The sequence below is a fragment of the Rhamphochromis longiceps genome, linkage group LG3 (assembly GCF_057381845.1).
Source record: "Rhamphochromis longiceps isolate RC_006_pf linkage group LG3, R_longiceps_female_GT1.1, whole genome shotgun sequence".
Classification (NCBI taxonomy): domain Eukaryota; kingdom Metazoa; phylum Chordata; class Actinopteri; order Cichliformes; family Cichlidae; genus Rhamphochromis; species Rhamphochromis longiceps.
Window position 1 is genome coordinate 9,934,796 of NC_140559.1, and position 13,250 is coordinate 9,948,045.

Here is a 13,250-nt window from a genome sequence, read left to right on the forward strand (position 1 = left end):
CCGCTCACCAATGGGCTCTTATGGAGACGACTGTTGCCATCCTTACGGTGTACATTTTAGGACATCGTCAGTTCTCAAGAAAAAAGTTGTCAGGTATCAGACAAAAAAATTGGGTGGGACATGACAACACCGCCACCTGCAGGAAGATTTTCTCTCTGTCTGGTACCTTGTGTTCTGACCTGTTAACCTGATAACTTTTTTCTTGAGAACAGAGACCTGACAATTTTTTTGATGGTCCTTTGGTGGTCCTCCTCGGGTCCTTGTACTCTGGGGCCTCTGGATATCTGGGGCCTGGATCTGGACCTGGATCTCCTCTATACCTGCTTCATGCCCTGGGGGACGGGGCTATGGCTCCCTACACTCCCTAGCAGATCATTACATGGAGAAACCTTTGGAATACAAGCATGCTGATCCACACAGGTATGCACACAGGTGTACACATGGGTATTCACAGACGCGGACTACAGCTTTCTTGGCTGCTGCCTCAAAGCACATTGTGCGCTGTCCATCTTGCGTGCTGCACAATATCGTTTATTATTTAATATCTACTGCTAGCTAGTTTATTGTGATGGTGCTGTTTTTTTATTATGTTGCTCTTTGTTGTTTGCTTTCTCTTCTGTTTTTTTTCTCCATACAGGGGCCCGTTCTTCGTACGTCGCTTACTACATCCAAGATCAAATGACACATCCAAGACCAAACCATCGCGCTAACCGTGAGCTCGCTAATCCGGTTCCCCGAACACACCTGCTGTTGACGATTAGTACAGCTGGACGCAGTAATGTGACATCACTGGGTGTCGTAAAAGGGGCTACGCATCGATAGTAGAAACATTGATCGGCAACCCGCTGATTGGTCGGCGAAAATGTCGAAGGGGCGCGCTCGGTATTTTCCGGCAGCAGAGCAAGAACTCTTGATTGAGGGATTTCAGGAGTTTCAGAGTTTAATTAAAACGCAAGGGAACACTGCAAAGGCTGCAAAAGCAAGGAGAGAGGGCTGGCAGAAAGTTGCTGACAAATCAAACTCGTAGGTAATTTAATAATAATAATAATAATGGATTGGGTTTATATAGCGCTTTCCAAGGCACCCAAAGCACTTTACGATACCACTATTCATTCACTCCCACATTCACACACTGGTGGAGGCAGCTACGGTTGTAGCCAGGCTGCCATATCGCGCCATCGGCCCCTCTGGCCAACACCAGTAGGCGGTAGGGTAGATCTATCATATGACACTATATTGTCCAATATCATATGGCATTATATTATATTATAATATGTTATATTATATCCCCTTTCACATTAGAGCCACAACAGGACCCACAAGAACATGGGAACAAGTAAAAGTGGAATACAGGAGTATTCTACAGAATGGTAATATTTATCTCTTAGATTGCTTTTCGTCTCTTGGCAAGGTAATACTGGCCGGTAATACTTTGTTAGTTTGTTCATAACAGCAACCAAGAAAAGGGCAGAGGAAAAAAAGACAGGTGGTGGTCCTGCACCCCCTCGTCAACAAGTTGGTTAAGTAAATAATACCCTCACGGGAATATCGATATCTCTCAATGAGCACACTGTTGCGCTGAGCTAAAGGATCCTGTCTATCCCGCAATATACGCTGAATTCTGAGGACTCTCCTTATCAATCTTGCACCTTCCGCAATGGGTGGCTCGCGTATACGGACAGGACATGGCTGCGACAGGCTTCCCAAATCCACCTTCGCTTTTATAGCCGTGGTCTCTCATCTTGATTACACGAAGTAATTTACAATTACTACTCTGAAATATGAATTACATCTGTAATAATCACATACATGTAATAGAATGTTAATAGTTCATTTCCCTTTTTTAGGAAATGACCTGTATGTATCTGTGTGACATCAATAAAAGGATCAAGTGCTGCATTATCTTTAGTTACATTGATGTTATTTATTTATGGTGAAACAGTGGTGGAATATCGCTGTTGCTTTCGTATAAATGAAGCGGACATACCTAAGTGGCCGCGATCTAATCCTGTTTACATAAAGTAAACCTGCTCCCGAGCAGGTTTACGCTTACGGCTCTGTTGCTATGACAGCAAGTCCCGGATGAGCTTCGGGGAACCGAACGATCCAGGATCACGCGAAATCGTCAACAATCAAATCCAGCTAACTTACTTAGCGAGGTACGAAGAACGGGCCCCAGGTGATCCAGGTGTTTTGTTTTTTTTTCTCTCTTCCCCCCCTTCTCACCGTCTCTTCTCCCCTTTGGTTTTCTTTCTCTCCCTCTCTTTCTTTCATTCTTTCCCCCTGTCCTATCCCACAGTCGTGTCTGTCCCGTTTGTAGCAACAGAAAATAAAATAAATTCATAATTATAATAAAGGTCAATCAAGTGGACCAATATAGCAAGGCCATGATGATCCACTTGGTAAAATAAATCCGCTTGGCATCTTTCTTGGCCTTAAGACAACAATTCTGATGGCTATAGATCCAAACGGGACAAAAAAAAAAAAAAAAGTTTTTTTTTAAAGAACCATTTGAAGGATCTTTTTAAAAATGGTTCTTTAAAGAACCATTTTTAAAAAGGTTCTTTGAAAAACCATTAAAGGTGCCCCAAAGAACCATTTCTTGATGGTTCTTTGGGGCACCTTTAATGGTTCTTCAATGAACCACTGAAAGAAATGGTTCTTCAAAGAACCATTGTTTGAAATGTTCTTTGTGGCACCAAAAAAGGTTCTTCTATGGCATCAGTCTAAAGAACCACTTTTGGTTCCAGTTGGCACCTTTATTTTTCTGAGTGTGGGGTGGCAAGTGCCACCCTAAAATGATCCCTTGCCACCCCAAGTGCCACCCCAGTTTTGCATATGACGGTGTTGTTTATTAAAATAAGATAGCATTAACAGTTTGAGCGTAGTTACAGTCAACAGTGAATATAAATGCTAAAACTGAATATATTCCATAGTGCCCCCCCCCTCCCTCCACCAGTAACAAATGGTTCAGCCCATTGCAGGACCGGCTTTTTTCTTGTTTTCAGCAGCAAGTGATGCTTATGATTGTGCCAGAGCACATTTTGAACAACACCATGGGAATTTTGGATTTTACACAAGTGGGTGGATGTTACACTGTGGAAATGGAGGACGGTGAGTGTTATTAACCCTCTGTGGTCCACGGACACGCTGCACCTCCAAATCACATGACTGATGTAAGCTGACACAGCAACAAGCTGCAGCCGCGCTGAGTCTCTGTTTCAGCCCACATTGAAAGTTCAGACGTCAAAGTTTTTACATTTTAATTACAGGCCAGTAAATCCAGAGTTATGATCATATATATCAGCCACGCTTTTCTCTAAACACTGTCGTCACGTTTGTGTGTGTGTGTTTTAAGCGTTTTCTAAGGACAGCGCGAAAACAGTAAAGAAAGGAAAAAATCCACGTTTCCTATCGGTGGAAAAATGAACCATGTCGACCAAAAAAATTTCTCTAGATCCGCCCCTGGTCTTGCTGCAACAGATGGAGCTCCCACAGCCAGGGGAAGGAGTACTAGCGGTCCAGTGCAGCGGCCAGCCAACCACTGCAGAGGCCGGCCACTTCAGAGAAAGCCAAAGACGGGACCCTGGACCCCAAGAACCACCCGACACCTGAGGAAACCCCGACCGCGCAACTAAGAGGAACAAGCCATCCCGGAAAACAACCCTCATAGGAGCAGGCCAGCAAGTCTCGCACCAGTTGTGACATCACATCCTGTGTCGTGCGACACAGTCGTTGTGGTGTGTTCATCAGTATCGCTTAATTTTTGTAACTTGATCCATTGTGCCGTGGTCATTTCATTCATGCTCATTTTTCCCACCATTTTAATGATAATCCTGCACCGAAGCTCAGAGACACACGAATACACAGAGTGAGATGTTGAAGCAGTTTGAAAACTTGAATTTGTGGAGAGAACTTTGCAAAAAACACCCTCAACAAAGTCGTGGCTTCCAGGTTTGGCTTCTCCTTATCAGCTCGTGTGACGTGAGCATAAATCTTTGCACAGATAATGTTCATATGTGGATTCCAGGTTTTCTGGAGTTAATTGTGAAAACAAACATTAGTTAACAGTAATGTTAATTAAGGCCCAAAGTTTAGGAACGAACGTCAGCACTTCACTAATGAATGTAATGCTGATTCATGTGCTTGTTTTGTAAGTTGCATGTTGTGCGTTGCTATTTCCCATATTCTTTGGCACTGATAGATGACATGAAAAGTCTCAGGCAGGACCTGAGCCTGCCAGCTGCTGACAGTGAGCAGGGAGAGAGCAGCAGAAGCAGAAAGAAAGAAGAAGAAAGACAATGTAAAGAACAAAACATGACAAAACAAAAATGAGTTGAAGGGAAGTTATGAGCTGTTTCTGAGAGACAAATAACACCAGGATCCTTTTCTAAGCAACTGACAGCTGGTAACTGTGCAGGGGCGGGTCTAGCAAAGTGTTGCCAGGGGGCAGGTAGGGCATTAACAGGGAGAGGGGGGCACAAAGAAATACTTTTATTTCTTGTTCTCATTTAAAATGTCTCGCTTTTAATAAATAATTATCTGAATCTTACAACAAACGTTTTCATCTGATGTAAAATGTATAGAAATCCATTATTGTACATAGTAATTTTTTTATGGTCCCATCATAATTTCTTCAGAAGTAAGTACTGCATATGATGCTAGTGTTTCCCACATTTTCTAGATTCTGCACCAGTACTGTGTGTAAAATGCCATCAAAAAGTCAGTTTTATTCTTTCTCACCTGTCTTTCTGTCTCCTTTCACTTTTCAAAGGTTGCCATGTTAGAAAGAATATTTTGCCCTGCCGGTCTGTTTATTGATGTGGCAAATGAATGGTTTATGAAAATATATCTAAATCTGTCATCAGTAATCAGTAATGATCATGTCTCACCTCTAGTCTCTGTCTTAATTTCAGGTTTTCACCGTGTGTTGTAGATGTTCAGGAGGTTAACTCGACCAACAGTCTACTTCCAGGTGCTGTTTAGAATACCAGAATAGGGAGGATGGTGTAGGTTTAAGTTTATTAGACTGATGCATATATACCAACAAGACGGCGTCCATCACTGTGACAACAGCGTTTGTTTTCATTCAAAGGCTTTATGGTTTTTCCTTTAATACCTGGTGGGCCGGTCTCCAGTCAAAATGCACGGGACCATTTTTTGTCCCAGTCCAGCCCTGGTCAGGAGTCACAGTCAAGTGTGAGCTGCATAGCCCCTCTATGAACATTGTGGCTTTCCTAATGGCCCCTGTTAAGTCTAATTGTTGGATGTTGCCAATGTGTTTCTTAAATTTTACAGGTCTTAGTTCAATCTGTAGGATCAAGACATTCCTTTGATCCTGACCACCTCTCCAGCCACTCTGTGCTGGGGGAGGATTATTGTCGACACATCTCTTGTGAAGATTCTGTTTCTTGTGTGGTCAGCTTCCTGCGCTTTAGTGGCTTCACTGTGTTGTGCACGGTGAAACAATACAGGAAGTGAACCATATATTGGGTGTGGGGGAAATTACCATTTTATGGCTAAGGATGTTGTTAGAAACAGTTGGAAGTCACACACACAGAGAGACACACATTCTCACACACACACACACACACACACACACACACACACACACACACACACACACACACACACACACACACACACACACACACACTCAAACAGCTGAACTACAATGATCCATATTCCGACTTATTAACAGTGTTTTAAACTTAATACAGTAACGTTTGTTCAGTCTGAGAAATGTAAAACATGTTTTATCCTCCATCTTTGTTTCAGTGTGAACAGTCTGAGCGGACAGTTCGTGATATTTTTAACAGAGGCCGACCTGCTGAATCAAATTTGTTTTAAAAAACAAAGTCCTCTGCTGTCCCTCCACCTGCTGCCTCTGAATACAAAGGGTGAGAACTTTAAATTAACACTGTGGCAGATATGTAACCATCTTTAAATGATCTCACTGACTTACAGACAAATGAACGAAGACATCTGTGGTGGCTGAAACCTCCACCCAAAACATATCCACAGACAGCAAGGTTGTTGTAGTTTTGTAATTTTTAATTAGTTCTTATTTGCATTTCTTTTTCACTTTGTGTTTTTAATTCTGTTTAGTTTCAGTTAGTTTCCATAATGAGTTTGCTTGTTTCAGTTTATATTTGATTTTTTATTTATTATATATTTACGGTGTCAGAGGCTGGACTGACGTAGATTAATGTAGATTTTATGATAAAAACGGAACTTTTTGAAAGCAGTGACTCAGTCTTTTTTTTTTAGCCAAACTAACAACACTAACAGGCCATTTCCTGTAAAATGTTAATCAGTTTTCCAAAATCATTTCATTGATCATTCTCAATAATTTAGTTAATTTAGTTCAGTTTCGTGTGTTTTGTAACACTTCTTCCTGTTGGAGAGGAGCCAACAGTTTGTGACGCAGTATTTTTAAGACCGACATGTTGAACCTGTATCTAACGCACATCTATACGAAGTATTCATTTACAAAGTCCGCTCTCTGTCTCCTGCTGTGCGTGTAAATAAAAACATCCGGAGCTCAGCGGCTCTCCGGTTGAGCTCAGGCCACATTCAGTATGTTTAGTCTGATTCCCGGACTCTGATCACACAAGCCCAGAAAATGGCGGCGACACTCGGCCTTGTTGGAAAACATTACACACTGACTTTAATGGAGAGACCGGAAATACAAACACACACAGTTTGTTGTGTGAAGAACTCAAACATGAGCTGAACAAACAGTAAAGTTCCTAAAGACAAACTGTTAAAGGAGGAAACAAAGCAAACTTACAGTTTCTTCACACCAACAACAAGCTCCACTCCACACCTGGACACTAAACACGGACACACAGGTGAGCTGCTTCCTGGAAGGAGGCGGGGCTCCACCTGAAACTCAGCACAGGTGGGAGGGGCTCAGCTCTGTGTGTGCTGATGTGTTAACTTTAAAAATATGCCGTCTGACTGCTCAGACTGAGTCAGAGTAAAGTTCACATGCTGACGTGTGGAGACATGAAACCTTGTTGTAGCTGCAGGTGTGAACACACTGATCCCAGATCAGCTCTGCTGTATTTGTAACATGAACATTTCTGCTGCAAAGCTTCAAATGTTCAGCATGTTTCTCTGTTTCCAGTCTATAGATCCAGTCACACTTTCTACCTTCACCTGTGCAGTAAAGACTGAGAGCAGAGCTGAAACCAAGCGTCCAATCAGTGAGCAGCATCAACACCTGAGCTTCATTCAGACTCTGTTATTGAAGATGTTGTTGGTACAAAGTTCATCTGCTGCTCACATGAATCCATGAAAGATTTATTTCACTGACTGTTTCTTCAAAGCTCATTTCAACCTGTTGAAGTCATGAATGAAAGTGCAGACTGAGAGTGGATCACATGATGTTTGAGGTGTGTCATGTGACATGTTCAGTATTGTCACACATGTCTAGATTGTCCCTGATATCATAGCTGCTCAAATACTGATGATTATATTTGAAGAATTATTCCTGATGGCAGCAAAGTTTGAATGGAGCTCTCTGTCTGTGCTGATTTGTCGCCCTCTGGAGGTCAAAGCACAAACTGCATGATGTCACTGTAACCACCACAGAGACAGGAAGTGTTTTTATGACTGAAACACTGAAATGATGCTAACAGCTGTCGTTAGGCTCACTGACAGCAGTGCTGATGTGTTCATGTCAAACACTGGCTCAGGTCAGACTCCTTCATCCTTCTCCAGCGTGAGGCCGCCCTCAGACCCACGGGAGCTCTGACCTTTGACCTCCTGACCCTAACCATTTTAGTCTTGTTGCATCTTTAAATGCAAATCCATCCAAACTGTAGCCGAGCAAAAGAAGCTGGAAGTTGTTCTATGAATGATGTTGTCGAAGGAGCTTGGAAAGAAAAGCGTCTGGACTTCTTTAAGTTGCTTGAAGAGGGACATGGACGCCTTAACGCCCACTCACATCCTGGGACATTTGATCACAGGAAATCACATGATAGCGTGGGACTAGATCTCACCATGGGTTCACCCAAAACCTTGGCTGATTGAGACCCACACCCGTTTTCACAACAGGCTCCATGTCCCTGAATTTAAACTGAATTTAAACACACCATGCACAATAGAATAGAATAGAATAGAATAGAATAGAATAATCCTTTAATTGTCCCACAAGGGGAAATTTGGTTGTAACAGCAGCTAGAAAGACAAATATACAAACAAACAGTACACAGGACACAGAACAGAAACATACACAATTTTTCTTACATATTTACATCAAGGACAATGGTTACTATAAACAGAGAGTACTGTACAGTTATTAAATTAAATAAAAATAATTACAGGTAAGAGGCAAACCAGGTTGTAATGTGAATTGGTTAATTAACTAACTTATTGCAGTTACAGCATTGATGTAAGTAAGTAAACTTTATTTATTAAGCCCTTTTCACAGACAGGCAATCACAAAGCGCTGTACACAAATATTACAATATTAAAATAAACAATAAAATCAATAGACATTATATACAATGTAAAAGATGTAAATAATGTAAAAAAATATTAAATATGTAGATCAACAACAGGCTTGTTTGAACAGAAGAGTTTTTAACTGTTTTTTAAAAGAATCCACAGAGTCAAGCAAACGTAATTGTAGTGGTAAACTGTTCATCAGCCTTGGTGCAACAGACTGAAAGGCTCCACCCCTTTGGTCTTCAGTCGTGTACGGGGAACAACTAAGAGACTCTGAGTCTGCGAGCGGCGATGACGAGCAGCAGTGTATTTTAAAAGAAGCTTGGATAAGTAATCTGGAGCCATTTAGTGCTCTGTATGTTAAAACAAGAATTTTAAAGCGAATTCTAAACTCTATTGGGAGCCAATGTAAAGAATATAAGTGATGTGAACACGCTTGGTAGAGCGAGTTAGTAGTCTGGCTGCTGCGTTTTGTATTGTCTGGAGGCGAGAGAGAGATGATTTATCCAAGCTAGTAAACAGGGAATTACAATAATCTAAGCGTGATGACACAAATGCATGAATGAGTTTTTCCAGTTCAGCTGAGGAAACCATATGTCGCAGTTTAGATATGTTTCTTAAATGATAGAAACATCTATGTTTGTTGGGAGCAGTTCTGATTGTACAGTCTGACAGCTGCAGGGAGGAAGGACCTGCGGAAACGCTCCTTCATGCATCGAGGATGCAGCAGTCTGTCACTGAAGCAGCTCTACAGCAACATCTACATGCATGGGCTGGGAGACTCTGTCCATCAGAGATGTTATTTTGGCCAGAGTCCTTCTGTCTCCCACCACCTGCACTGGGTCCAGGGTGCATCCCAGAACAGAGCTGGCCTTCCTGATGAGTTTGTCCAACCTCTTCCTCTCAGCTGCCGATAAACTGCTGCTCCAACATGCAACACTGTAAAAAATGACAGATGCCACCACAGAGTCATAGAAGGTCTTTAAAAGCGCTCCCTGGACTCCAAATGACCTCAGCCGCCTCAGCAGGTGGAGTCTGCTCTGACCCTTCCTGTGTTGTGGCTACAGTCCAGTTTACTATTCAGGTGAACACCCAGGTACCTATAAGAGTCCACTATCTCAATGTCCACTCCCTGGATGTTCACCGGTGTCAGTGTGGTGGGTCTGCGTCTCCGGAAGTCCACCACCAACTCCTTGGTTTTCCCGGCGTTGATCAGCAGGTGGTTCTGCTGACACCAGTCCACAAAGTCCAGAGTCCGCTGTCTGTACTCTGAGTCGTCCTCACCTGTGATGAGGCCGACTATGGCAGAGTCGTCAGAGAACTTCTGTAGGTGGCAGCGTGGGGAGTTGATGGAGAAGTCTGCAGTGTAGAGGGTGAAGAGGAACGGTGCCAGCACAGTTCCCTGTGGGGCCCCCGTACTGCAGACCAGCGTGTCAGAGACACAGCCCTGTGACCTCACATACTGTGGGCGTCCTGTGAGGTAGTCCAGTATCCACTGGGACATGTGGTGGTCCTCTCCCAATAGCTCCAGCTTGTCTCTCAGAAGTCGTGGCTGGATGGTGTTGAAAGCACTGGAGAAATCAAAGAACATGATCCTCACAGTGCTTCCAGGCTTCTCCAGGTGAGACAGAGCTCGGTGCAGGAGGTAGATGATGGCGTCCTCCACCCCGATGCCAGGCTGGTAAGCAAACTGCAGCGGATCCAATGAAGACCTTGTTACGGCTGTGGCCATAAGAACACTGTGTGGGCTGTTTGTTCTGTGTCTCTTTACTGTGTTTAAGACTCTTTACAGGTCCCTCCCCTAATGAAGAGTAGTGAGCAGCTGATTGGACCATGGAACAGGTGACCACATTCAAAAAGCCGCTCTGACAGCTCCAGGGAGAGAGAGAGAGTGTGGAACGAGCGAGTAGCCTGACAGCCGTCGCAGTCCTGACCCTGGTTTTCCCAGCCTGTGTTTATCTTGTGTATTTGTGGGAGTGTGAATTGTAAAAGCCGCTCCTAGTGCATTAGCTGAGAGCTTAGGCACTCGTGGGCTGAAGCGGGAGGGGTGAGCTGCCTTTTCTTTTGGAATCGTTTTCTCCTGTTTTCTTGGTCAGGGAGCGAGGGATAGCTCTGTCATTTGTTTGTTCTTTTTTCTTTCTTAGGGTTTAGTTAGTCTTTTCTGGTGGGACTTAGTTGGTTTTGTTTATTATTTTGGCCTGGGCTCACCCTGGAGCTATGCTTCTTGTCCTTAAATAAAATCACTTTTTTTTACTCACAACTGGTTTGGATGTTTGGCTTGGAAACCAGGGCGGGGATTTGTCTCTCTCTCCTCCAACCTTATGTGCGTCCCTACCCGCCTAGACTAGGGGCGTAACAGACCTCACCAGGGGGTGCAGATGGTTTAGAACCAACCTCTCGAGGGTCTTCATCAGATGCGATGTCAGGGCTACCGGCCTGTAGCTGCTGAGGTCCTTGGGACGGGAGGTCTTTGGTACCGGTACCACACAGGAGGTCTTCCACAGCTGTGGTTCTTTCCCCAGTGACAGGCTCAGGTTGAACAGGTAACCTAGGATGCCACACAGTTAATCTGCGCAGCATCTCAGGAGCCTGGAGCTGAGGCCATCTGGACCTGCAGCCTGCCGCACCTTGATCTTGTGAAGCTCGTTCCTCACTTGAAGTGCTGAGATAGAAAGAGTGGATTTCGGGGGAGGGGGGTGTATGTTGGAGTCCACAGAAGCCAGGGGTGGGTGTGATGGCTGGGAGCTGGGAGGTGTGAAGCTGAGAGGTGTGAAGTCCTGAGATGAAGGACAGGCAGTCCCTGAAGATGAAGGAGATTGCAGCAGGGGGGACGATGCTGTGGGAGGGGTGGGTGTTTGATCAAACCTATTAAAATATTTATTTAGGTCATTCACCCACCCCAAGTCTCCTGCAGCCTGGGGGGTTGGTTTTTGTCCTGAGATTGTCTTCAGGCTGTTCCAAACCCCTCTGATGTTGTCCTGTTGCAGCTGCTCTTCCATCTTCCTCCTGTAGTTTTCCTTCCCTTGCCTTATCTTCCATTTCAGCTTCTTCTGAACAACTCTCAGCTCCTGTTTGTCTCCAGATCTAAAGACTCTTATTCTCCTTGAGGAGAGCCTTAATTTCAGGATTTATCCATGGCTTGCTGTTAGAAAAACACCGTACCTTTTTGATGGGTACGGTGTTGTCCACACAGAAGTTCTTGTAATCCGTAATGCAGTCTGTGATGCTGTTGAGGTCATCCTCCAGGGGGCTGCAGAGGTTGTCCCACACAGTAGAACGGAAACAGTCCCTCAGGGCCTCTTCAGTCTGTGCTGAACATTTCCTTACTGTGTGTTTCACAACTGGTTCTCTGTGTACCAGAGGTTTATACACAGGCTGGACATGAACCAGATTGTGATCAGAGCCCCCCAGGGGAGGGAGAGGTGATGAGCTGTATGCCTCCTTGGTGTTGGCATACAGTAAGTCCAATGTTTTATTGTCTCTGGTGTAGCAGATAACATACTGGGTGAAGGTGGGGAGAGTGGAGGACAGGGAGATGTGATTAAAGTCCCCAGAGATCAGGAAAAGGGCCTGAGGGTGCTGTGTTTGGAGTCTGCTGGTTACAGTGTGCAGGACCTCACAGGCTGCTGCAGCGTTAGCAGAGGGCGGGACATACACAGCTATCATAATCACGTGTGTAAACTCTCGCGGTAGATAGTACGGTCTCATGCTAACCGCTAGCAGCTCAATGTCCTTACAGCATAGCGTCTCTTTGATAGATAAATGCCCAGAGTTACACCATCTATCGTTCACAAACACAGCCAGACCCCCTCCTCCCTTCTTACCACTCTCCGCTGTTCTGTCATAAGAGGCTCACCAGCTAAAGCAGCACACCTGGGTCTCCCAGCCTATTAAAACCAGCCCTTTGCTTCACCTGCTTCACTAAACATTATTATTTTAAGCAGAGTGGTGTGATTTATGTAGGCATTGCTGTGTGACAGGATGGCTTTTCTTGCACACCCACCAAATGAGGGCGCACATGCTTCCACGCCCACTGGTGACTGCACACATCCTTTCAAGGAAGCATTTCATTCATCCCTAACAAATGGAACAAAACACTGTGCAGCGTGTTCAGGTTTGAACGTGGCCCTGGCCTCTCTCTGCATCCACCTGGCACATGCAACACACATCCACTCCCTGCTGAACTGCTTGTATTTGATGTGTTGAAGTTTTGGTAGAGTTTGAATAAATTCCACTTTATTTATAGGAACATTTCATCTGTGGACTCCTGCTTCCCCTCTCCTTGAGCCAGTTTGTGACGGGAACATGACATAAGAAAACTAATTTATCCCTTTTTGATTCTGTGTATCTGGCGCTCATCCAGTGAGTTCACACTTGGCAAAAACAGACTGAATTTGTCTGGAGAACTTTGGCTTCAGCCAAGTTAGATAAACACACTGTGTCTTTTTCAAAACAGCAGTGTGGTAACTTGTTCATTGTTATACTTCTATAGTTTTCCCATTTTGTGAGCCGTGGATGTGGAAAGTGTCTCAGTGACACATCCACATGAAAACGGCGTTACCTTCTTTCATTTGCACGTCAAATGAACGAGCTGTTTGGACTTTAACGTCACAGCTGATGCTTCGATACTCGAACTCAAGAGTTCAGCTTCAGAATCAGAATCAGAATCAGAATACTTTATTGATCCCTGGGGGAAATTATTTTTTGTTACAGTGCTCCACTTTAAACCAACATTAAGACAAGACAGACAATACACTAACTAAGAATAGTACAATATATACATATATATACAT